Source organism: Pteronotus mesoamericanus, unplaced genomic scaffold (assembly GCF_021234165.1).
Source record: "Pteronotus mesoamericanus isolate MK-2021 breed Mesoamerican mustached bat unplaced genomic scaffold, CSHL_Meso_final contig_180, whole genome shotgun sequence".
NCBI classification, from domain to species: Eukaryota; Metazoa; Chordata; class Mammalia; order Chiroptera; family Mormoopidae; genus Pteronotus; species Pteronotus mesoamericanus.
The window spans coordinates 729,769-753,076 of NW_026555076.1; the positions used below are offsets into that span (position 1 = coordinate 729,769).

The 23,308-nt window shown below is 41.2% G+C and overlaps 1 protein-coding gene across 2 annotated transcripts in view; it reads left to right on the forward strand.

Annotated features, from left to right (window-relative positions):
- The first annotated feature begins 6,157 nt into the window (after positions 1–6,157).
- Positions 6,158–23,308, forward strand: part of CRACD (capping protein inhibiting regulator of actin dynamics) — a 56,403-nt gene continuing 39,252 nt past the window's right edge. The window contains exon 1 of one of the 2 annotated variants that reach the window (XM_054566768.1): positions 6,158–6,325. The gene's annotated coding sequence lies outside the window, so the exon portion shown is untranslated. The remainder of the gene's footprint in view (positions 6,326–23,308) is intronic. The other variant, XM_054566767.1, reaches the window with a different exon arrangement.

Here is a 23,308-nt window from a genome sequence, read left to right on the forward strand (position 1 = left end):
AGTTCTCTAGGCAAACGGAGAAAGGCATCCAGGGAGGACAACATGTTTAAAGGTGCAAAGGCACAAAATCATAAACCAGCAGATCCAAAGTGATCTCAGTGATATCACACAACTATAATATGGTGTATTTGTTTGCTGGGGCTACATAACAAAGCACCACAGACTGGGCGGCTTAACAACACAACTGTTTTCTCTCGATTCTGGAGGCTGGAAGTCCAAGATCAAGGTGTCATCAGTGTCTTTAACTTGTAGATGGCCATCTTCTCCCTGTGTCCCCACATGGCCGTGCCCCTGTGTGTGTCTGTGTCCTAATCTCTTCTTATAAGGACAGCAGTCATATTAGATTAGGGCCCACCTAATGACCTCATTTTACCTTAATGATCTCTGTAAGGACCCTTTTTCCAAATGCAGTCGCATTCTGGGGTATTTGGGGGTTAGGACTTCAACATATGAATTTTGAGGGATACAGTTCAGCTCCTGACACACACGGTGTGGCACACAGAAGTATGAGCGAAGTGCACAAAAGCCGGAGGGAGGTGTGATGAATTGTCACTGGGTTTGGGGACTTGGGAAAAGCTTCAAGGACCTAGGTCTTTGAATAGAATTTCATCATATTGAAAAGAATGAAAAATGACATTTCTGGGAGAGGAAACAGCCCAAATCCAATCTCTAGTCCTTCCTTACTGGTCTACAACCCTTGCCATATCCCATCCACCCAAGTGTCCAGGACCTGGTGTTCCAGGTGTGGGCCGGTCACCACACTCTCTGCCTATGACTGTGACCAATGACTTGTGACAACTGCCGTCACTACCAGGCCTCTTGCCATTTGATCCAGGGCCCTCTTCTAAGAGAGTATTATTAATCCAGTCTCTTTGTCGTCAGAATTAGCACAGCAGGCAAATACCTTCCTGCCTCCATGCTTCCCCAGAAAAGGAGAAAACTGTCCCTTCTTTGCCTGTTTAACTCGAGAGGCTGCCATGATACCCCTTCCCTCCTCTCAGGCCTCAGTCTTGTCGTCATCTGTCACTGAAGAGCACAGCCCATCCAGCACGTTGCCAACTCCTCAGTCTTTGTTGAAATGTACAGGGATTGTGGAGTCCAGTAAAAATGTGATAGCCACTGAGTATTTGTGTATTACAGTGTATTTCTAGTAAGCAGTCTCTTTTTTACTAGACAGTTCCCTCTCCAAAGTATTCCAGTGTTCCAGAGCTAACAAAAGCATTGCAAAATTCCCCTTTAGTAAAATTATATGATTCAGACAGTTGCTGTGTTCCGTGTTTTAATATACGCTATTTGCATATGTAATGTATACATGTTTGAAATCAGAACTTGGCCTAAAATGTTAGGTTTCTTTAACCAAAATGTTTAAGTCACCTCACTCGGGTTTACTGAGCGGGGCAGTCTGGCGTTTAGGGGAGATGTGTGTTATGAAATACATGGGACCTAAAGAAACTAAAAGACATTTGAAAGAAATAGTGAAGGCAAGTTTTCCAGCCTATGTTCAGAGGAATGCTAATCATAATGGATGTCTAAAAAAATCAAGTTTCCATGACCAAACAAGTTTTGGGAGCACTACACCATCTCTGTTCTTTTGGAGAGCAAAGTGATATCAGCATATTAAAGACTCTGAAGGGTCTCACAGTAAAGAGACATATTTAACTTTATTTTACCTGGACTCTCAAATGCACTGGTCTTGAAATAAGAATCTGGTACTGACCCACAGGGCACAGTCAGAGAAACCCCAGACTAAAACATGGTGCTCCAAATGAACTGTGATAGGAAATTCTGTTTTTCATTTAAAAGCCTACCATATAAATAATCCAATGCAGAGAAATTGTATGCTTTTATTTTTTTATGTTTAGAAATGAAAATGTTAGAATTGCATCCTTATGACAAATGGAAAATGAATCAGATTTGCTTGACTTGCCCAGTGATTTTTAATTTTTAGAGTCTTCTGTGTAAGCTAGCAATTATGATGATGCAGCCAGAAAATGGTACATAATTACATCCATGAAATAATGGATAATGAGCACTTTTTTAAATGAAAAAAAATTCCCTAAAGTCATTATTGGATGATGAAAATAAATTAATTCATTTCAGTGCTCAAAGAGTGAAAATTACCATGCTCCCTAAAAGCAGTGTATATTCCTATATAGGTTCTTTCATGTGAAAAATTACAACACAAAAATGGTGAAACATTAAGACAATGTGGCACCCACTGTCTTTTCTCCGATAAATCCACTCTTACATCTTAAGATGGTACATTTTTCCAGAGAGGCTGGTAAGCAGATGTTTCATAGCTAATAAGAGATGGGATCAGGATTTGGGCCAACTATTCCTATCTCTGGGGCCCATATACTTAACCCTTAACTAGAGCTGCGGCCAGTTAAAGAAACAATGTAATAGATGGAACATTTCTCCTTCCCCCTATCTGCTTCTCCCCACTGTCACAACCACCCGACAGAAGTAAATTTGTATTGTAAAATTCTAAAGTGCCATCTTAAATACTCTAATTTCAGAGAACACTTTGCTAAACTGTACTCCTTCCCTGTGGCAGTTGTATTCGGGACTATTTCACATTAACATTGCAGAAGTGCTCTGTTTTAATGCATTGTTAAAATTGCTTTGATCTTTTAGGCCCCATCTGTACAAAAATATTCACAATAACAGTTGGCGTTATTTGTCAAGGAAATAGCTTCTAGTGATGACTGTGCACTTAATCCAGTTGATTCTGTGGAGACAGGCTGTTAATACAGCCCCCAGTTATAAATTGATCTTAAAATAGTTTATTTAATGCATAGTTTTAGACACAGCTCAGCTTTTCATAATGGGTGTTGTGGCATAGAATTGCAAATGTTTTGTAAAATTGAGATACTTGTGTTTTTGATGTTAGGGATGTTATACTGAACTTTGAGAATAAAGCTTGGAGATCAAGTAAATAAAAGTTCAACTTCGTACCTGATTTATAAAGTTTCCTTCCCTATTGATGTTGCTTCATCACAGTTTGCTGCCTGAACGGAGAGTGGGCCTAAATGTAGTTACTGGGACTTTTCATCAAGTGAGCCCTGGCAAATTAATTAATTGCCACAGCCAATAGTAAAAATATCATAAAAGCAAACTTTTAAATTGTATTTAAAATATAAAGATATTTCTGACAGAAAATGTATTATTAATTTTGAAAATGAGGAAGGGGGAAGTTACTTTTTATAACCAAGATATGACCAAACACTAAGACTTTGGAGCAGACTTGTAAGCTTCTGTCTTCTCATCCCTCCCCTGAAGAGAAATTGGTGTTTCTTATGGTAAGAAGGAATGGTTGTTGGATGGGTAGTTCAGTTACATTTTATCGTCCTTTTATGTTCCTGATAATAACCAAGGCATTGCTGAGACAGCTTTTCCTAGGTCCTTCGGAGCAGTGTGCTGACATTTGGACTTTGACCCATCTTCCAGGACAATAGGTGTGTGCTCACGCCGGTCACTGCCTGTGTAACTGCCAGCGTGCCTGGTTCACAGGCAGTCCTCACACGGGCCAGCTCTGCAGGCAGGACCACCTGAAGGAGGCCGTCCTGTGCTCGCATGCAGCCCACCGAGTCCTCCGAACTGAGGCTCCCGTACCCTGGCACCCTCCCCAAGGCTGTTTGTGTCCCGCCCTCGCGTTTGTATGAATACACAAGAGAGCTCTTTCTAGGCTCTGTTCCCTTTCTGGCTGCCCCACAGTATGACCTATGCAGCACATGTTTTATATGGTGGCTGCCACCATTCTGGACACGAGGCAATACAACGGACCTCATCAGCCTTCTTGACAGACCAAGTCACCCATTAGTTAGATACACGATAACCTGGTCAAGAAACTGCAATCTATCCCTAATAATAGTTAACTCCCTTGGTTGCAGCTCAACTGAACAGCACTGCACCACTGACTCCACCTTGAGTTTAGAGCAAATGATTTTTTTTTTTCTATCAGTAAATTCTGATGTAGTCTAAAATTCTCTCTAGGTAGTTTAAAAGCTGGATTAGTGGGCCCAGGCAGGGAGTACCATCATTAGTAATGATGTCATAACTAATGTTTTTAGAATTTTGCTATGCTCTTTTAGAATATACCTGATTAGAGAATTTGGGGTTAGATATTTCTGCCGTGGAAAAAAGACAATTGATATAAAGGTAAAAAGGAAGGATTTATTTCAGAAATAAGTGAAATGTAGCATAAATTGCTGTTTGACCATTTGTAATGATGCCCGTTTACAATAATGGTGTCATTTGCATATTTTGAGCCTTGGATAATCACAAAGAAAATATTCACTTGTTTTATCAGTTGATGCCGAAGACCAATTATATAATAATGTAATAATGATACCTGTAACGCCTCACAGAAATTTTTTCATTTCAATTTTTTAATGGACTCATTTTCTGTAAGGTCAGTTCTTTTAACACATGCTTAATGTTCTTTCGTGGTCTTCAAAATCCACTGATGGTAATTTAAGAGAATTACTCATTGAAGATTTTGCTCGTGGGAACTGGAAGTAGGTGTCCTGAAAATCTCAGGCCTATACTCCTGAAAAGTAACCACTGAAAGCATACAAACATTCTGAAATCAAACCTTCCAATTTTTTTATTTTACCATTTTTTAATGATATTGTCTCAATTGCATTGCACACTTCGTCTTTTAGGTAACACAGAGTGAAAATTGAACTCTTTTGAGGACTAGTTGCCTAGCACAAAGCCTTGGGTATGGGAGGCATCTCATATGTTAGAAATCTGCTTTCCTTCTAAATGTGACCTAACATAGCATTGTTTCAGGGACTGCTGACCTTTGAAGGTCTATTTGCACCTGTGCTCAGGATCCCCGTATATGTCTTTGTAATTGATGATTATGTTATCTGCTTCCTCACTCTCTTATACCACTGCGTAGGGCAAAGTGGTTTAAAACACTTCTTCCTCACTTCATATTTTCTCTCAGAAAGGCCAGAACTGAAGATCACCAGAGGAAACAAGATGACCACCTTAAATATCCTTAACCTCATTGTTATATCTAGATCTCTCTGTAGGCTCTGGCAAGCGAAGTACTGGGACCTCTAATACTAAGTTGGGGGCCCATACCTTTGTGTCCGTTACAGGTGTTTTTCTGTATACATTGTGCATTTTCAGTTTTCCTTTTCCCTGACTCCAGCTTCAAAGATATGTTTCCCATGACATAGACAAGTTATTTCATCTCTCTGCGCCTCAGGCCTCTCATCTGTAAAATGGGGATGTTAATGGTGTCTACCTTATAGAGTTGCAGTGAGGATTGAACTGATATTTGTAAAGTTCTTAGAGCAGCAATGCATACTAAGAGTTAAATAATTTAAGAAAAAGATTGCTTGACCACTGGATAAGTGGTTCTTTAAACTTAAAGAAAAGGAAAGGCCTGAGAAGATGCTTCTGGTATGGGGTGATTTATACTTCCTTTTCCAAGGAATGAATGGAGTGATGTGGAGGAATTTGTATCTGAAGAAGCAGAACTGAAAGATATTACCTAAAATATCTGTAGGAAATGCTGGCCATGAGCCTGGGCCCTGACTGCATGAAGTACTAATGTATGGAAAGATATGCATAGCAGTTCTTTAGGGTCTCTTCATAGTAGTTTTAAAGGAGACAAAAGGTAAGCCAGAAATATATGGGCATGGAGGGAACTGGGCAGCAAAGCTATATCAAGAGGTAGCAGTTTTCTTCTGTGTCTAAAGGCCTTTAGAAGACATTATATACATATATAAATTTTCTTAAAATGACTCTCTGGCTTACGTGTTTTTCTTCCGTGGAAAAGGGCACGGGCCATCTGCTTTGTTAAAGAAAGCAGACATCAGTTCTGTCAGGCCTGTGCAAGGGGGTGCTGTGCTGGCCACCAAGAAGCTTGAAACCCCTTCAGGTTGCCCCCAAGTGCTTCCCGGGAGCCGGGAGGCAGGAGACTCGCTGTGCTCTTGGCTTGTGTCCACCTGACTCGGCACGAACAGGGGCAGGCCCCGGCATTCCTGGCACAGGGCTCGGTCGCTCATTCACTCCGATGGCTGCCCTTTGCCCCGGCTCCCTGGGCCGGAGGAAGCTCAGTTGTAATTTGCTCTTAGGCTCTGGGGTGCAGCCCTGTCAAACTGCAGCAGGTGTTTTTCTTACAATCCACAGACAAGAAGAAGGGAGGCAAATTCCAGCCTTTTAAGAAGTTGTTTGGCAAACGGAAAAAGAAAGACACTTCGTTTTCCCGGGAGGCATCAGCAGGAAAGAAAAGCCACTCTCCTCAGAGCATCAGCAATGGCACCTTCTCTTCCGATGAGGAGACCCTGGAGGACAATCTAAGGTAACAACTCACACTGCTTCCGGGGAGGGGGTCTCTGGTGGACTTCTGGGATGGGGCGCAGGATCCCAAAGGAGGCAGGAGCGGAATCACAGATGTGTTCCCTCTCTGGGAATGTGAAAGACTTAGGGTACTTGGTGTGTCCTGTGAAGTCCCCTGGGGGAGTTGGTAGACAAGTGTGACCTCACTCCCTGGGAGAACACAGAGGTCTGCGCCTTCATTCTGCTGCCCTCACGGTGCTAGGAGGCTGCACATCACTGGCTTAGCTCAACAGGGTTCCTTGGATTGAAGAAGACCTTGTTTCCATGTCTCATTGTTGGACAAAGAGAAAGGGTGGTCACAGATTAGCTTTTACATGCATATCGAGGACATGGACCTCTCAGGCACAGGGTGGTCACCCTGCACACCTCTGGCCATCTCTAGTAACTTCCAGTGCCTCTCTGCGGTGTCAAAGTCTTCTTTGTTTTCTTTGTTCCTCTCTCCCTCTTCCTCCCTCTCTGGAACAAACACAGGCACCAAGTCTGACTGTGACAGTGTAAAGAACTCAGAAAAGCAGGGTCGGGAGGTTCTTCCTCACCTGAGTGCTGGGAGCTGAAGGTGGGGTCAGAGGTGGTTAAATTCTGCTGCTGACAGCTTAGAAGTCAGCGCCTCTGAGAAGCCTTGCCCGCTGCCTGATCTGATTCGCCAGCCTTCGCCTGCGCTCCCCTAGCACCACACGCCTGCCTCCAGCTGGCTCTTGTCACTATGTATGGAAATCATTCATTTGCTTGTCTCTCTCACTCACTAGACTGCTAGTTCCATGAAGTCAGGGACCAGGTTCTATTCAGCCTTATCTTAGGTGATCAAAAATGTTTCCTGTGAATGCCTGGCACTGCATAAATGGCCCTAATGTAGTACAGCGGGACCTTGATTAACGTTTGCTCCAACACCCTTTCATTGTAACATTGATGAGAAGAAAAAAAGGGATTCTTCCAGCAGGCCATACTGTGTGTGGATTTCCTCCCACATCCCCAGGCTGTGCACGCGAGGTGAGCTGGCGTGTCTGCGCTGTCGGTCTGAGTGAGTATGTGTGCGAGTGGCCCTGCGATGGAAGGGCCTCCTGTCCAGAGTTGGGTCTCCTCTGTGCCCTGAGCTGCAGGTACAGGCTCCGGCCAGCCGCCTCCCTGAACTGCAGTAAGTGGGCTGGGAAAGAATGATTTTACTCATTTTTATTAATCTTTTTAAAATGTATGTGTATCTCACATTTTTCTCAGCGTTTAATAGTAGAAGTGTTGGAGGTCTTTATTTTAGAAGTTTAGTGATGTCGTTGTGACCAGAAATATAGACCTTAACTCTTATTTATATCAGCCTATAGTAAAATTGGTTTCTTTGTGTGTTGTTTTGCTTAAAGTTGCAGTTTCTAAGACCCTGTCAACAATGTGATGTCCTCCTGTACATGCTGAAGGAATAGATGATGTAATCTAGGATATTTTTACTGTATTTCAAGGACATGGACAAAAACAGCCTCTGTGGTGTGTATTAGTAAGCAAATTCTAATAGACACCACAGGTGGGCACAGATTACAAAATCTGCAGGCAAGCAGTGTATTTAATCTCTACAGGTGCTCACCCACAGTCTTATTATTGACTCTTATTGAGAGGCCTACATTTATGTGACATATGCTATATTTTAATTAATACTTGTCTTTATAATGAAGTTGGAAGGATAAGCTTTGGATGAAGAGTCTTTTTAAAATGTCTCTTTAGCCCTGGCCAGTGTGGCTCTGTTGGTTGGGGTATTGTCCCATAAACTTAAAGGTTGTGGATTCAATTCCTAGTCAGGGCACATACCTAGGTTATGGGTTCATTCCCTGTCAGGATGTGTATGAGAGGCAACCGATCATGTTGTTTCTCTCTCACATTGATGTCTCTCTCCCTCTCTTGCCCTCTCTCTAATATTAAGCATATCCCCGGGTAAGGATATAAATAAATAAATAAAGTCTCTTTATTTTTAAAACAAAAAAGGAAAATAGAAGTCATTTAAAATATGTATTCCCCTTTTGCTTCTTGGAAGTTGGCAATTACCATATAAATGCACCCACAAAGTAAATATTCCATTCATTGCTTACAGTATAGCAAAACTTCTGATTATTTGTCCTATGTAAGGTGGAGAAAAATGAACAACGTTATTTCCAAGAATTTCTGTTTTCCATTCCATCAGTGGATGTGTTACTTTACATCGTGTAATGAATGATTCACAGAATTTCTGCACATTTTATTTGCCATCTCCAAAACGGACAGCTCTCACCAAAACACAAGATTCAGTTAACATGATCTTGGGTAAAGGTTCCAAGGAGGCCGATTTCAGCCCAGTGTGAGGGGGAATCTCCTAATTACTAGAGCGGCCTGAAAACGGGGAGGCTGAGTACGTGTCAGCAGGGATGGGGACTGATGAAGGGGATTTTGGCACTGGTGAGGATTTAAAGGAGCCGAACTTTAACTCCAGGAATCTGTAATTCTAGAAATGTCTCCATGGCCAAAAATAGCTCATTATTGATCTGCTCCTTCTGCCTGAAATTGCTCATTTCCTTTGGGCTTTTAAAGCATTCTGTTCTTTCTCTAGGTCAGAAACCTTCAGTTCTCCTAAGCTGCTGCTTTTAAATTATACATGCCTGTGGGAAAAGCTAAAGAGTAAAACATGATCCGTTTTTTATAATTTAATGTGACTTCCTTTATTAATTAAATACAATTAATATTTTGTTTCCTGAAGTGTGTTAAATGTATGTTAAATTTTAAAAGGGAGAATGGATCATTTTGGCAAATAGGTTTAGGAAATATCAGGCCAAAACAAATTAAATAGTATCCTTTACACAGGACTTTTGAGAGCCTTCACTGTGCTAATGTACCCAGGGAGCCTGCAAGAGGGATGTAATCTAGAGCATTTCCAAGATTGCTTCAAACACAAACTGTTTTTTTCATAGAGATTATCCTGTAGCATATATTAAAGCTGCCACTTACTGAACTTATTACAATGTATTTTGTATAGATGAACTCATATAATATTTACCAAGACATCTGAGATTGATATTACTATCCCCATTTGAAAGATGAGAAAACTGAGGCCAGAGAGTGACTTGCTGGTAAGTTACTGAATCACTATTCAAACGGTGAAGAGTACATTCTCAACCCCCCACTGTTCTATGGCAGCCTTCCTAGGGGAGCTAGTCACGGGCCTGAGTTGTCCCGCTGGTCCGGAGTCACCAGGCTCCGGTGTATTCCTACTTTTCGTTACCTGACTGAGGCTCTTCTACTCACTGGGACTCTACTTGCCCTGCTTCTAGTTTTCTGCCTGACCTCCAGCCTTTACCATATGATGCACAGCTACAGCACTTTGTAGTGAGTGTCAGCTGGACACCACAGTGAGAATGGAAGGGGCTGCACAAGGGTGAGCTCAGGCTGGGACTGGAGTGGTCAGGGAAGGGCCAGGAATGAGGAGCCCTTGAGCTGGCTCTGAAGGACGGGCAGGGTTTGGAGCAGCTCAGAGACAAGGCACAAACATTTCAGATCTGGAATGGCAGGAGCAGAGGCTTCCACATTAGAATGACTGTGGTAAGTAGAAAAGGAGGGAACTTTTCAATTTACTCCATGAGGCCAATGTTACCCTACTACAAAAACTAGGCAAAGACAAAAAGCTACAGATCAGTATCCCTTATGAATATAGACAGGAAAATCCTCAGCAAAATACTTGCAAGCTGAATCCAGCAACACATGAAAAAAAAATTATACACCATGATCAAGTCAGATTTAGCCCAGGAGTACAAGGTTAGTTTAACATATGAAAATTCTTCAATACACCATATTAATACAATAAAGGACAAAACACATGATCATCTCAAGAGAAGCAGAAAAAGCATTCGACAGAAGCCAACACCCTCTCATGATAAAAGCACTTGAATAGAATCAAAGAGAACTGCTTCAGCTTAATAAAGGGCAGCTTCAAAAAATCCAGAGCTGGTGGTATCATACTTTTTTTTTTTCTTTTTTGTTTTTTTTTTGTTTTATTTATTTTTTATTTATTTTTAAATTTATAAATCATGTTTATTCTATTACAGTTGTCTCAGTTTTTACTCCTTTAGCCCCCTCCACCCACCCCACCCCAACCCCTCACTCCCACAGTCAGTTCCCCCTGTTGTCCATGTCCATGGGTCATTCATACATGTTCTTTGTCTAGTCCCTTCTCCTTTCCACCATTGTCCTCTTTCCCCATCCCCTCTGGTTACTTTCAGTCTGCTCATGTTTCCTTGCCTGTGGTTTATGTTGTTCGTTAGTTTATTTTGTTGAATAGAGTCCACTTATAGGTGAGATCATATGGTAATTGTCTTTCATCAACTGGTTTATTTCACTTAGCTTAATATTCTCCAGTTCCATCCATGTTGTTGCAAAAGGTAGGAGTTCCATCTCTTTCTCTTTCTTTCCTTCTTAAATACAGATTGATTTTATTTATTTTTTCAAATGTCAAAGTTAATTATAAAATATTTTTAAAAATTTAAAACAATTATAAGGTCTCAGCAATTAAACCAACATGACACCAGCACAGAAATAATCAAGTAGATCAATGAAATATAATGAGCATTCTAAAGACAAAGTATATATCTGATTAATATATGTATGCTTAAGTTGATATTTCAAACAATGGGTAAAAATAAGGCTTATTCAACAAATAAGGTCCATGGACCACTATTACTTGAAATAAAACAAATATAGAGCCCTATTTCATACATTATACAAGAAATATTCAGGTGAGTTAAAAATCAATATGTAGAATCTAAGGACTTTTAGAAGAAAATAGAATATTTTTTTCATGACCTGAAGTAAAATATTCAACCCCAGAAGCTATAAAGTAAATATTGACAATATGACTATATTAAATATTTAACTATATAGTAATATACATATAAAAAAGTTAAAGGACAAGTAATAGAATATAAAAATATTTGCAACACATCTAAAACATGGTTAATAGGTTTTTTATGTTGGTTTTATTTTTTAGGGAAAAAAGTTCTACAAACCTTTAATCCGTAAGTGGATAAAGAAGACCAAAAACTCATTTAAAGCTTTTTTTTTTTTACAGAAATTTATTATGTTTATTTTTTTTTAATTAATTTATTTACTTTTTAAATACATTTGTCTCTGCCTTCCCCCCACCTCTTTCCCTTGCCCCCTCCCACCTTCCCTCCCTCAGCTCTTCCCCTTTGGTTTTGTCCATGAGTCCTTGCTATATGTTCCTTGACTTTCCCCTTCCCTTCCTTTTCCCTGCCCCCCCCCTTCCCTCTTGTCTCTGTTGATTTCTTTTCCTTTCAGTGTTGCTGGTCATATTTTCCTTGCTTCTTTGCATTGTTGGTTAGGTTCCACTTATAGGTGAGATCATATGGTATTTGTCTTTCGCCCCCTGGCTTATTTTGCTTAGCATGATGCTCTCCAGTTCCATCCATGCTGTTGCAAAGTTTAGTACTTCTTTTTTTCTTTCTGCTGTGTAGTATTCCATTGTGTATATGTACCATAATTTTTTGATCCAGTCATCTACTGATGGGCATTTAGGTTGCTTCCAAGACTTGGCTATTGTCGATTGTGCTGCTATGAACATTGGGGTGCATAGGTTCTTTTGTATTGGCGTTTTGGTGTTCTCAGGGTATAGTCCCAGCAGGGGAATCGCTGGATCAAAAGGCAGTTCCATTTTCAGCTTTCTGAGGAAATTCCACACTGCTTTCCATAGTGGCTGCACCAGTCTGCATTCCCACCAACAGTGGACTAGGGTTCCCTTTTCTCCACAGCCTCGCCAGCACCTGTTGTTTGTGGATCTATTTATGATGGCCATTCTGACCGGTGTGAGGTGGTACCTCATGGTGGTTTTGATCTGCATTTCTCTGATGGCTAGTGATGCAGAGCATCCTTTCAAATGCCTCTGGGCCCTCTGTATCTCCTCCTTAGAAAAGCATCTGCCCAGGTCCTTTGCCCATTTTTTGATTGGATCGTTTGTCTTCTTGGAGTCAAGTCGAGTGAGTTCTTTGTATATCTTGGAGATCAAACCTCTATCTGATGTATCATTAGCAAATATATTTTCCCAAATGGTTGGCTCCCTTTTCATTTTGCTGATGTTTTCTTTAGCCGTGCAGAAGCTTCTTATTTTGATGAGGTCCCACTTGTTTATTCTTTCCTTTATGTCCCTTGCTTTAGGAGACATATCAGTGAAAAAATGGCTGCGTGGGATATCTGAGAGTTTCCTGCCAATGTTCTCCTCGAGGACTTTGATGGTGTTGCGACTCATATTTAAGTCTTTTATCCATCTTGAGTTTATTTTTGTGTATGGTGTCAGCTGATGATCCCATTTCAATTTTTTGCATGTAGCCGTCCAGCTCTCCCAACACCATTTGTTGAAGAGGCTGTTATTGCCCCATTTTATGCTTCTGCCCCCTTTATCGAATATTAGATGTCCATAGAGACCTGGGCTTATTTCTGGGCTTTCTATTCTGTTCCACTGGTCTATGGGTCTGTTCTTGTGCCAGTACCAGATTGTTTTGAGTATAGTGGCTTTATAGTAGAGTTTGATGTCCAGTATTGTGATCCCTCCTACTTTGTGTTTCTTTCTCAAAATTGCTGCGGCTATTCGAGGTCGTTTATGGTTCCATATAAGTTTTTGAAATGTCTGTTCTATTTCTGTGAAATACGTCATTGGTATCTTAATAGGGATTGCATTGAATCTATAAATTGCTTTTGGTAGTATGGACATTTTAAGGATATTCTTCCAATCCATGTGCACAGTATATGCTTCCATTTATTTGTGTCTTCCTTAATTTCTTTTTTCAATGTTGTATAGTTTTCTGCATACAGGTCTTTTGTGTCTTTGGTTAAATTTATCCCTAGGTACTTTATCTTTTTTCGTGCTATATCGAATGGTATATTTTTCCTGATTTCTTCTTCTTCTATTGCATTGCTGGTGTACAAAAACGCCTTTGATTTCTGAATGTTGACTTTGTATCCTGCTGTTTTGCCAAATTCACTTATTAGGTTGAGGAGTTTTTTGGTAGAGTCTACAGGGTTCTCTATGTACACTATCATGTCATCTGCAAACAATGATAGTTTTACTTCCTCCTTTCCTATTTGGATGCCTTTTATCTCTTTCTCTTGTCTGACCGCTGTGGCTAGGACTTCCAATATGATGTTGAAAAGAAGCGGTGAGAGCGGACATCCTTGTCGTGTTCCCGATCTTAGTGGGAAAGCTTTCAGTTTTTGCCCGTTGAGTATGATATTGGCTGTAGGTTTTTCATATATGGCCTTTATTACGTTGAGGAATTCCCCATTTATTCCCATTTTGCTGAGTGTTTTGATCATAAATGGGTGCTGTACCTTGTCAAATGCTTTTTCTGCATCTATCGAGATGATCATGTGGTTTTTGTCTTTTCTTTGATTTATGTGGTGTATCACATTTACTGATTTGCGTATATTGAACCATCCCTGCATCCCTGGGATGAATCCCACTTGATCGTGATGGATAATCTTTTGAATGTATTGCTGGATGCGGTTTGCCAATATTTTGTTGAGGATTTTAGCATCTATGTTCATCAGCGAAATTGGCCTGTAGTTTTCTTTCTTTGTAGGGTCTTTATCTGGTTTTGGGATCAGGGTGATGCTGGCCTCATAGAAGGAGTCTGGGAGTCTTCCCTCCTCTTGGATTTTTTGGAATAGTCTGAGAAGGACAGGGGTTAGCTCTTCCTTAAATGTTTTGTAAAATTCTCCTGGGAAACCGTCTGGCCCTGGACTTTTGTGTGCTGGGAGTTTCTTGATGACTGCTTCAATTTCCCCAGCTGTTATCGGTCTGTTCAAGCTTTCTGTTTCTTCCTCCTTCAGTGTTGGAAGATTATACTTTTCTAAAAATTTGTCCATTTCATCAAGATTTTCAAATTTCTTGGCATATAATTGTTCATAATAGTTTCTGATGATCATTTGTATTTCTGTGGTATCAGTTGTTATTTCTCCTCTTTCATTTCTGATATTATTAATTTGGGTCCTCTCCCTTTTTGTCTTGATGAGTCTGCTTAAAGGCTTGTCAACTTTATGAATCTTTTCAAAGAACCAGCTTCTGGATTGGTTGATCCTCTGAATTGTTCTTTTTGTCTCTATGTCATTCAGTTCTGCTCTAATCTTGACTATTTCCTTCCTTCTACTTGCTCTGGGATTTATTTGTTGTTGTTTCTCCAGTTCTTCAAGTTGTAGTGTTAGGTCTTTTATTTGAAATGTTTCTATCTTTTTAAGGTAAGCCTGTATTGCTATGAACTTCCCTCTCAGGACCGCCTTTGCTGTGTCCCATAGGTTTTGGACAGTTGTCTGTTCATTTTCATTTGTTTCCAGAAATTTTTTGATTTCTTCTCTTATCTCATTATTGACCCATTCATTGTTTAATAGTGTACTGTTCAGTCTCCATGAGTTTGCAAGTTTTTGAAGTTTCTCTTGGAGGTTGATTTTGAGTTTCAAGGCCTTGTGGTCTGAGAAAAAGTTTGGTATTATTTCAATTTTCCTGAATTTACTGAGGCTTGCTTTGTGTCCTATCATGTGGTCTATCTTTGAAAAACTGCCATGAGCATTTGAAAAGAATGTGTATTTTTCTTCTTTGGGATATAAGGTTCTATATATGTCAGTTAAGTCTCTTTGATTCAGTGTGTCATTCAGCGCCACGATATGTTTATTAATGTTTTGTTTGGAAGATCTGTCCATTTTTGACAGTGGGGTGTTGAAATCCCCTACTATCAGTGTGTTGCTGTCTATATCTTTTTTGAAGTCATCCAACAATTTCCTTATAAACTTGCGGGCTCCTATATTGGGAGCATATAAGTTTACAATGTTGATGTCTTCTTGATAGATTCTTCCTTTAAGTATGATAAAGTGCCCCTCTGGGTCTCTCTTTATGGCCTTTGCTTTGAAATCTACTTTGTCTGATACAAGTATGGCAACGCCAGCCTTTTTCTCATGTCCATTTGCTTGGAATATTGTTTTCCATCCCTTTACTTTCAATCTGTGTAGGTCTTTTGCTCTGAGGTGGGTCTCTTGTAGGCAGCATATGTGTGGGTCATGTTTTCTTATCCATTCAGCTACCCTGTGTCTTTTGATTGGGGCATTTAGTCCATTCACATTGAGAGATATTACTGATAGAAACTTACTCATCTTTTCTCTTTGTACTTGTGTTCCTGTCTGTCTCATTCTTTTCCTTCATCTGCTTAAACCAGTCCCCTTAGCATATCTTGGAGTGCTGGTTTGGTAGAGATGTATTCTTTTAGCTTTCTTTTGTCTGGGAAACTCCGTATTTCTCCTTCTATTTTAATGGAGAGCCTAGCTGGGTAGAGCAGCCTTGGCTATAGGCCCTTGCTTTTCATGGCTTGGAATATTTGTTGCCATTCCCTTCTGGCTTGTAGTGTTTCTGTTGAGAAGTCAGCTCCTAGGCATATCGGGGCCCCCTTGTATGTTACTTTCTCCTTCTCCCTTGCTGCCTTGAGGATTCTCTCTTTGTCTTTGACATTTGCCATTTTAATGATGATGTGTCTTGGAGTGGACCTCCTTGGGTCCTTCTTGAGTGGGGTCCTCTGTGCCTCCTGGATCCATGAGAGCCTTTCTCTCCTCAAATTAGGGAAATTTTCCATCATTACTTTTTCGAGGAGGTTCTCTATTCCTTGCTCCTCTTCTTCTCCTTCTGGTATCCCTATTATACGGATATTATTGCGTTTCAGGTTGTCCTGCATTTCCCTAAATGCTTCTTCATTCTTTTTGAGCCATTTTTCCATTTCTTGTTCTTTCTGGGTGCTTTTTTCTACCTTGTCTTCCATCTCACTGATTCGATCCTCAGCTTCATCCAACCTGCTTTGGATTCCTTCTACTGTGTTCTTCAATTCAGAAATGGTATTCTTCATATCCTCTTGTGTCTTCTTGATAGTTTCTATGTCCTTTTCCAGGCTGATATAGTTTGCTGTAAGATCCTGATAGTTTCTCTGCAGTTTCTCATAGTTATCTTTGAGCTGGCTGAGCTCATTGAGCTTCCTTAGAACCATTGTTTTAAATTCCATATCTGATAGTTCCCTTGCCTCTATTTCATTGAGCTCTCTCTGTGGGGAGTCCCCTTTTCCACTCATTTGGGGGGCACTTCTTTTTCTTCCCATTTTTGTGAGAGTCTGTTAAGTATTTTTGTCCTTTACTTTTCTTTCTGGGCTTGCCTCTGATGATGTCAGTTGTTGACCCTATAGGGCCTTGGGTTGTTTGTTTGAGCCTTTCAGGAGTCTAATGCCTGTGTCTGACTCCTGCTTGGAGCAGCTCTGTGACCCCTTCGGTCAGGGCTGGGCTATTTTTTGGGATCTCTCTGCGCTCTCACGAGAGCTCCTTGAGCGCGTTCCCAGCGCGGCAGGGTCCCCCACCTGCCTGGGCTCGCATGTGTTTGCCCCAGACCAGGGGGCTTATTCGCGACCTCCCGTACTCATCTGGCCTCCCTGGCACGCGAGCTTCGCGGCACTGGTCAGTTTAGGGTCTTCTATTGGGTTTTCCCCGCTTTTGGCTCTTTGGGTGCGTTGCTTGCCCTCGCCAAATGGGGACTACGGAAATGGGAGGAAATCAGCTCTAGGACTCTCCGGTTAATCCTGTTTCTGGTCTCTCCTCCAGGGACTCTGGACAGCTCTACTTATTTTGTGGGCCGCTCCGCAATTGCGGCGGGTAGGTCAATTTATGCCTGCCCTTGCCCCTCTGTGCAATCCCTCGCAGGCCGTATGGGTGCCAGTCTGTGTGAGGCCTTGCCGGCAGGTGCAAGCGTTCGCCAGCCCGCGTGGGTCACACACACGCTCACCAACCCTCGCCAGTCACTCGGCGCTGGTGGTATCATACTTAATGGTGAAAGAATAAATGTGTTCTCCTCAAGATCATGAACAAGACAAGGTGTTTATCCAATACTGCATTGTACTATAGTGTAGGTTAAATCTAGAACAAGTAGGCAAGAAAAAGAAAAATCATCAATCTTGCCAAAGGAAAAATAAAACTATCCCTATTTGCAGATGCCATGACCTTATATGTAGAAAACCCTAAAGAATCCACAAAAAGAACTATTAGACTAATAAACAAGGGTGCATGATACACCCTTGGGTGCATGATACCCTTGGTATCAAGGTTGCATGATACAAGATGGGAGTTTTTGTATTTTCAGTTATATTTCTGTACACTAGCAATGAACATTCCAAAAATGAACTTAGGAAAATAATTTCATTTGCAATAGCATCAAAAGGAATAAACTACTTAGAAATAAATTTAACAAAAGAAAAGTAAGACTTATACCCTAGAAATGACAAACTACCATTGAAAGAAATTAAAGAAGAGCGGTGGTGACACCAACATTCACTGCAGCATTATTTATAAAACCAGGATTTGGGGGTAGCCCCGGTGCCCACCAGTAGATGAGTGGATGGGGCAGCCGCGGTGCATTTACGCAATGGGACACTCTGTGGCTGTAAGAAAGGAGGGAGCCTTGCCTTTTCTGATGGCACAGATGGACCTGGAGAATGTTATGCTGAATGAAGTGAGCCAGTCCAAGAAGGACAGACATCGTATGATTTCACTTTTATGTGGAATCTAATGAACAAAATAAACAGACAAAATAGAAACAGACTCATAGATACAGAAAACAGACTGAAAGCTGTTAGAGGGGAGGAGGGTTGGATGGCTGGGTGAAAAAGGTGAGGGACTGAGCAAAAAAATAAAGGAGACTCATGAACACAGACAACAGTATGGCGGCTGCAGGAGGGAGAGGGGTGGGGGATGGGGAAGAGGGTAAAGGTGAGGAGTAAACAGTGACAGAGGGAGGCTTGACTTTGGGCGGTGGACACATGGTGCAGTGTATGCATGATGTGTTATGGAATTGTGCACTTGAAACGCACATAATTTCATTAACCAGTGGTACCCCAATAAATAAGTTACTTAAGCATATACTAAAAAGAAAGGAATTAAAGAAGTTCTAAATAGATGGAGGGGCATCCCATATTTATGGATAAGAAAACTTAAGATTGTTAAGATGGCAGTACTCCCCAATTTGATCTACAGATTCATTGCAATCCCTAACAAAATTTACCTGCCTTTTCTGCAGAAATTGACAAGAGGGTTCTAGAATTCATATGGAAATGCAAGAGACCCAGAATAGCCAGAACAATCTTGAAGGGCTCACACTTTCTGAGTTATGAACTTACTACAAAACTACAGTAATCTGAATAATGTGGTACTGGCTGTATAGATCAATGGATTTGAGACAGTCCAGAAATAAAACCTTATATTTGTGGTCAGCAGATTTTTAGTAAGAGTACTTGAACAAATGGTGCTGGGACAATTGAATAGCCACATGCAAGAAAATAAATTTGGACCCCTTTCTTTTACCATTCACAAAAGTGAACTCAAAATGGATAACAGATCTTAATTGAAGACCTAAAATTACAAAACTCTTAGGAGAAAACAAAGAAGTGATTCCCTGACCTTGGATTAGGCAATGATTTCTTAGGTACCAAAAAGCATAAGTGAAAAAAGAAAAATCAATAAATTGGACTTCATCAAAAATAAATTTTTTTGGAACTTATTTTGGAAGATGACTGGACTTCAGGTGATAGGCATAAAATGCAATGCACAGCTCATGTATCACAGAAATGTACACTTTAATTTTAAGCCTGTGTTAGCCAATGTCACTCCAATAAATTTAATGAAAAAATAACTTTTGTGCTATAAACAATACCATCAAGTAAGTGAAAAGACAATTCTCAGAATGGAAGGAAACATTTCCCTAACACTTATCTTACAATGCTATATTCAGAATAAGTACTCTTTATAACAATATAAAAAAAGACTGGAAAAAGAGCAATTTTTAAAATGGGCAAAGGATTTGCATAGACATTTCTCCAGAGATATAAAAATGTCCATTAACACACTTGCTCAACATCATTTGCCATCAGGGAAATGCATATCAGAGCCACAATGAGATATCACATCCCACCCATTAGGAAGGCTGTAACATAGAAGAGACAATAACAAGTGCTGGTGAGAAAGAGGGGAAATCAGAACCCTCTTGCATTGCTGGTGGTAATGTAAAATGGTGCAGCTGCCTTGGAAAACAGTTGGAAATTTTTCAAAACTTTAAACGTACAGTTACTGTATGACCTAGCAGTTCAACTCCCAGGTATAAACCCAAAAGAAATGAAAGCATGTGTCCACACAAATACTTGTACAGAAATGTTCATAGCAGCATTATTCATAATAGCTAAAGAGTAAAAAGAGTCCTGATGTCCATCAAAAGATGGGAATAAAGAATAATGAAATACTGACCCATGTTTTGACATGAATAAATTTTGAAAACATTTTGCTAATTGTAAGATGCCAGTTAAAAAAGACCACCTGTTGTACGATTCCATTCATACAAAATACCAAATAGACATATTCGTAGAGACAGAAAGGTGAGTGGTTGCCAGGCACGGGGCAGGGTGTAGGTGACCGTGAATGGGCATGGGGTTCCTTTTGGGGGTGATAAAAATCTTCTCAACTTAGGTGGGACTGATGGCCACACAGTTCTTTGAATATACTAAAAATCATTCAAGTGTACTTTTAAAAGGCTGATTTTTATGGTATGTAAATTTCAATGAAGATTTTTTAAGAAGGGAATGAAGGTAGCATTGAAAAGGTGATGTCTGACTGAGGCGATAAGTTCCTGTTGGCAGGGAAGAGTAGGGGCTTATTTTTCTCCCCTAAAGGCCTAAAATAGAGCTCGAAATTTAGTATGGAACAGAAGGGGATCATGTTGAAGGAGGACATCGTAGCAGAGTCGAGCAGGCTGGCTTCCAAGGGCCAACAGCTGCTCCCATTTTCTTGAGGTTTTGAGCCCCTCCATGGCGGGGTGGGAGTGGGGTGGGGGCTTGATGGGAGAGAGAAGATGGAGAAAGAGCTACAGGCCATGTTCAAAACCACCTGCTTAAACTATATGTCTGTGGTTGACCCCCTGCATGCCACCTCCCCCAAAAGCTAATATAAATCCTGCTCTCTGCTTACATGGTGCTCTTAGTGGACACACACACACACACACACACACACGCACACGCGCGCGCACACACACACACACACATGCACCCAATGTCAAAGGTTTAAGGTAACTTTTAGTCCTGATCTACCATCTTCACTTTACAAATGGGGAAACTGAGGCAGAACATGATCACAGTGGTGTTAGTGTTAAAGGTGTGGCTAGAATCCATGTCAGCTGATGTTGTATGTGGTAATCCTTTTGTCTGGAACAACCCCAATCCCCTTCCTCACATATTCCTCCAGCTAATTCCTCTTCATCCTTCATTCTTTTGTACAAATGTGCCTTCCTCAGGAGAGCATGATTTCTCTGACCTCCCCAGCCTAGAAGAGGCCTGCTGCCATTATTCGCACAGCTTCCTTTCCCTTTCCCTGAGGCTAGACCTGCATCACTGGCCCTTCACTGCACTGCTAGCCTCTAGAGCGGTGCCTGGCACACAGCAGGCATCCAATAGTTGCTTAATGCATGAGTACATGAATACTGCTCTTTTTAACCACTGGGCTCTTCACATTAGACAAGTCAGTGTTCACCTGCTTTATCCTTCATTTTCTCACTGTGGCAGAGTATCACTGTGCCTCGGACCTGCTGGAAAAGGAAAATTACACGGCTGGTGTAATGAGACAACACATCCTTAATGAGCTTAGAGTGAAGCTCAGGCTCCGTGGTTACCATCATGTGCCTTACTTTACTCAATCATTTCTCCTCTACCCATAGGAAACTGGCATGTGCTGAAATTGAACAGGGGTTAGAGAAGAGGTACAAAAACCATTAAATTAATAAAAATTGGAGATGAAGCAGAGGAATTAATACAGCTGGGCTGAATAAGTCTAGAGGGAAAGAAAGTTGATGAATCGGTTACAGCAGTTCTTAGAGATACAATCTGTGGGAGAAAACAGGTCGGGAGCCAGAGTCCACTTGCGAAGGTGGTCCTTTCACTCACGAGCTGCCTGCCCTTCTCCAGGCCCGCTCCTTTATCTGTTATGTGGGTGTGCTATCTCCCAGAATTATCATGGAGACAAAAAAATTCATGAAGCATTATACTGTCTGTTCCAAGATAGCACTTTACAAATACAGGGTAATGTTATTACTGAGATAAATTGGAGGTTGATAACTACTGTATTTTGCTATGTATAATGTGCAGTTTGTTGCCCACATTTTTAAGGGAAGAATAAGGATGCCCATTATACATGGGTATAATGATTACATACCATGGGCATCATAATCCTGTGAATTATGCACACAAAAACTTGGGCGCACATTATACACAGCAAAGTATGGTAGTTTTCCTCCAGAGCATAGACCAAGACTCACCTAATTTTGATGATGGCTAAAAAGGTTTACGAAAAGATCTTCCTCCAGGTGGGGCAACTGAGGAGTGGGAGAGTTAGTGTGAAGACCCCAGAGTCCCTACAAGGCTTTAGGGCAGGTTAGATGATTGTTTGTCCTACGTGATGCGGGTCTAGGCCCAGAGGCTGGAGTAGATGAACCTTGGACTTCAGTTCTAAGTGCCTGTGTTTTAAGATTCTAAACTTTTCTCCTCTTCCTTGAGTTTTTTATGATGTGCCCTGTTTCTACTGTAATTATATTAAGTAATTGGCTACTCTATAGCCTAGTGGGTATATACGTTCATAGAATACTTAAGTTGGAGATAAGACTCCAAGATGCCCCACAAAATATAATCTGACTCTCGTCTCTTTCAGCAATTCTAGTGTTTGATGAGGCTAGTTAATTGCTCTTTAGCATTTCATTTCAATGAGACTCACGGATCTGTTTAGGAAGAAAACTGCTGATCAATTGCAGTTGCCCCTGTTGTCATGGAAACAAGCTGCAATGGGACTATAATTATATTTCCTTATTCCTGAAGTGAATCCCTAATCATTGCTGTGGTAATTACCCAATATCTATGGCCCCAAATTACATGATACTTGTCCAAAAAAAAAAAAAAGAAAGAAAGAAAAAGAAAAAGACAAAGAAGAGGGAGGAGGAGGGGGACTGGCCTGAGACACATGTTAACTATGCAGCTGCTGAAAGCTTCTCCTTTTTGGGTGGGGAGAATTTCCCTCTGTAGACTCCAAGGTTAGAAGATGTCAGTGGGTCTTAGAATGTGCCCAGTGCCTGTACTAATGGCTAGAAGACTGCGTCAGGGAGGATGATTTCAGCTATTACAGAAAACACAGCTAGTATCTTCAACAGTAATGAAATATATTTTCTGATGTATCTGAAAATCTGGAGGACTTTCTAAGATCCAAAGTTTGCTAATGAAGCGACCCAGCAACATCGTCAAGATCATCTGATCCCTTTTTTCTTATCCTTAGGGAGTAGGCTCCTTCGGGAATAGGCTCTCGTCCTCAGGCTTGTCCCCTTATAGCCCAAGATGGCCTGCCACAGTTCCAGGTGTCACATGCAGATGACAAAAGCCAGTGGCAGAAAGGGGACTGTCCCTGTCTTGTGTCATGGTTTGTGAATGAGAACTTTCCCAGAAACACCTCCCCAATTTTTCATTGTTCCTCTCATGCCAGACCCTGCTGCAGACTTTAGTTCCAGATATCAGAACTTAAAATGGACATGGCTCTTCTTGACTCCTCCCTGCTCTCCTTGGCACGAAGTGCACAGTGGGTGAGGGATGGAACAGTATGACTACAGGGCTAACTTTGTTTTGCTTTGCTTCTCACCCTCTCTCTACTGTTACCTTCTGATGCCGTGAGCTATAGGCCACAGGCCATCAAGCCCCCTGTCTGATCTCTACCACTTCTGCTAATAAACATGGGCATAGTACACAAGACCTGGGCTTGGGTATCCCAGTAGCATGGAGTGTGGCATCCTTTGCTCTCAGGCAGCATCACATGCCACCGGGGACGAAGGGCAACCTCTTGAGAGAGA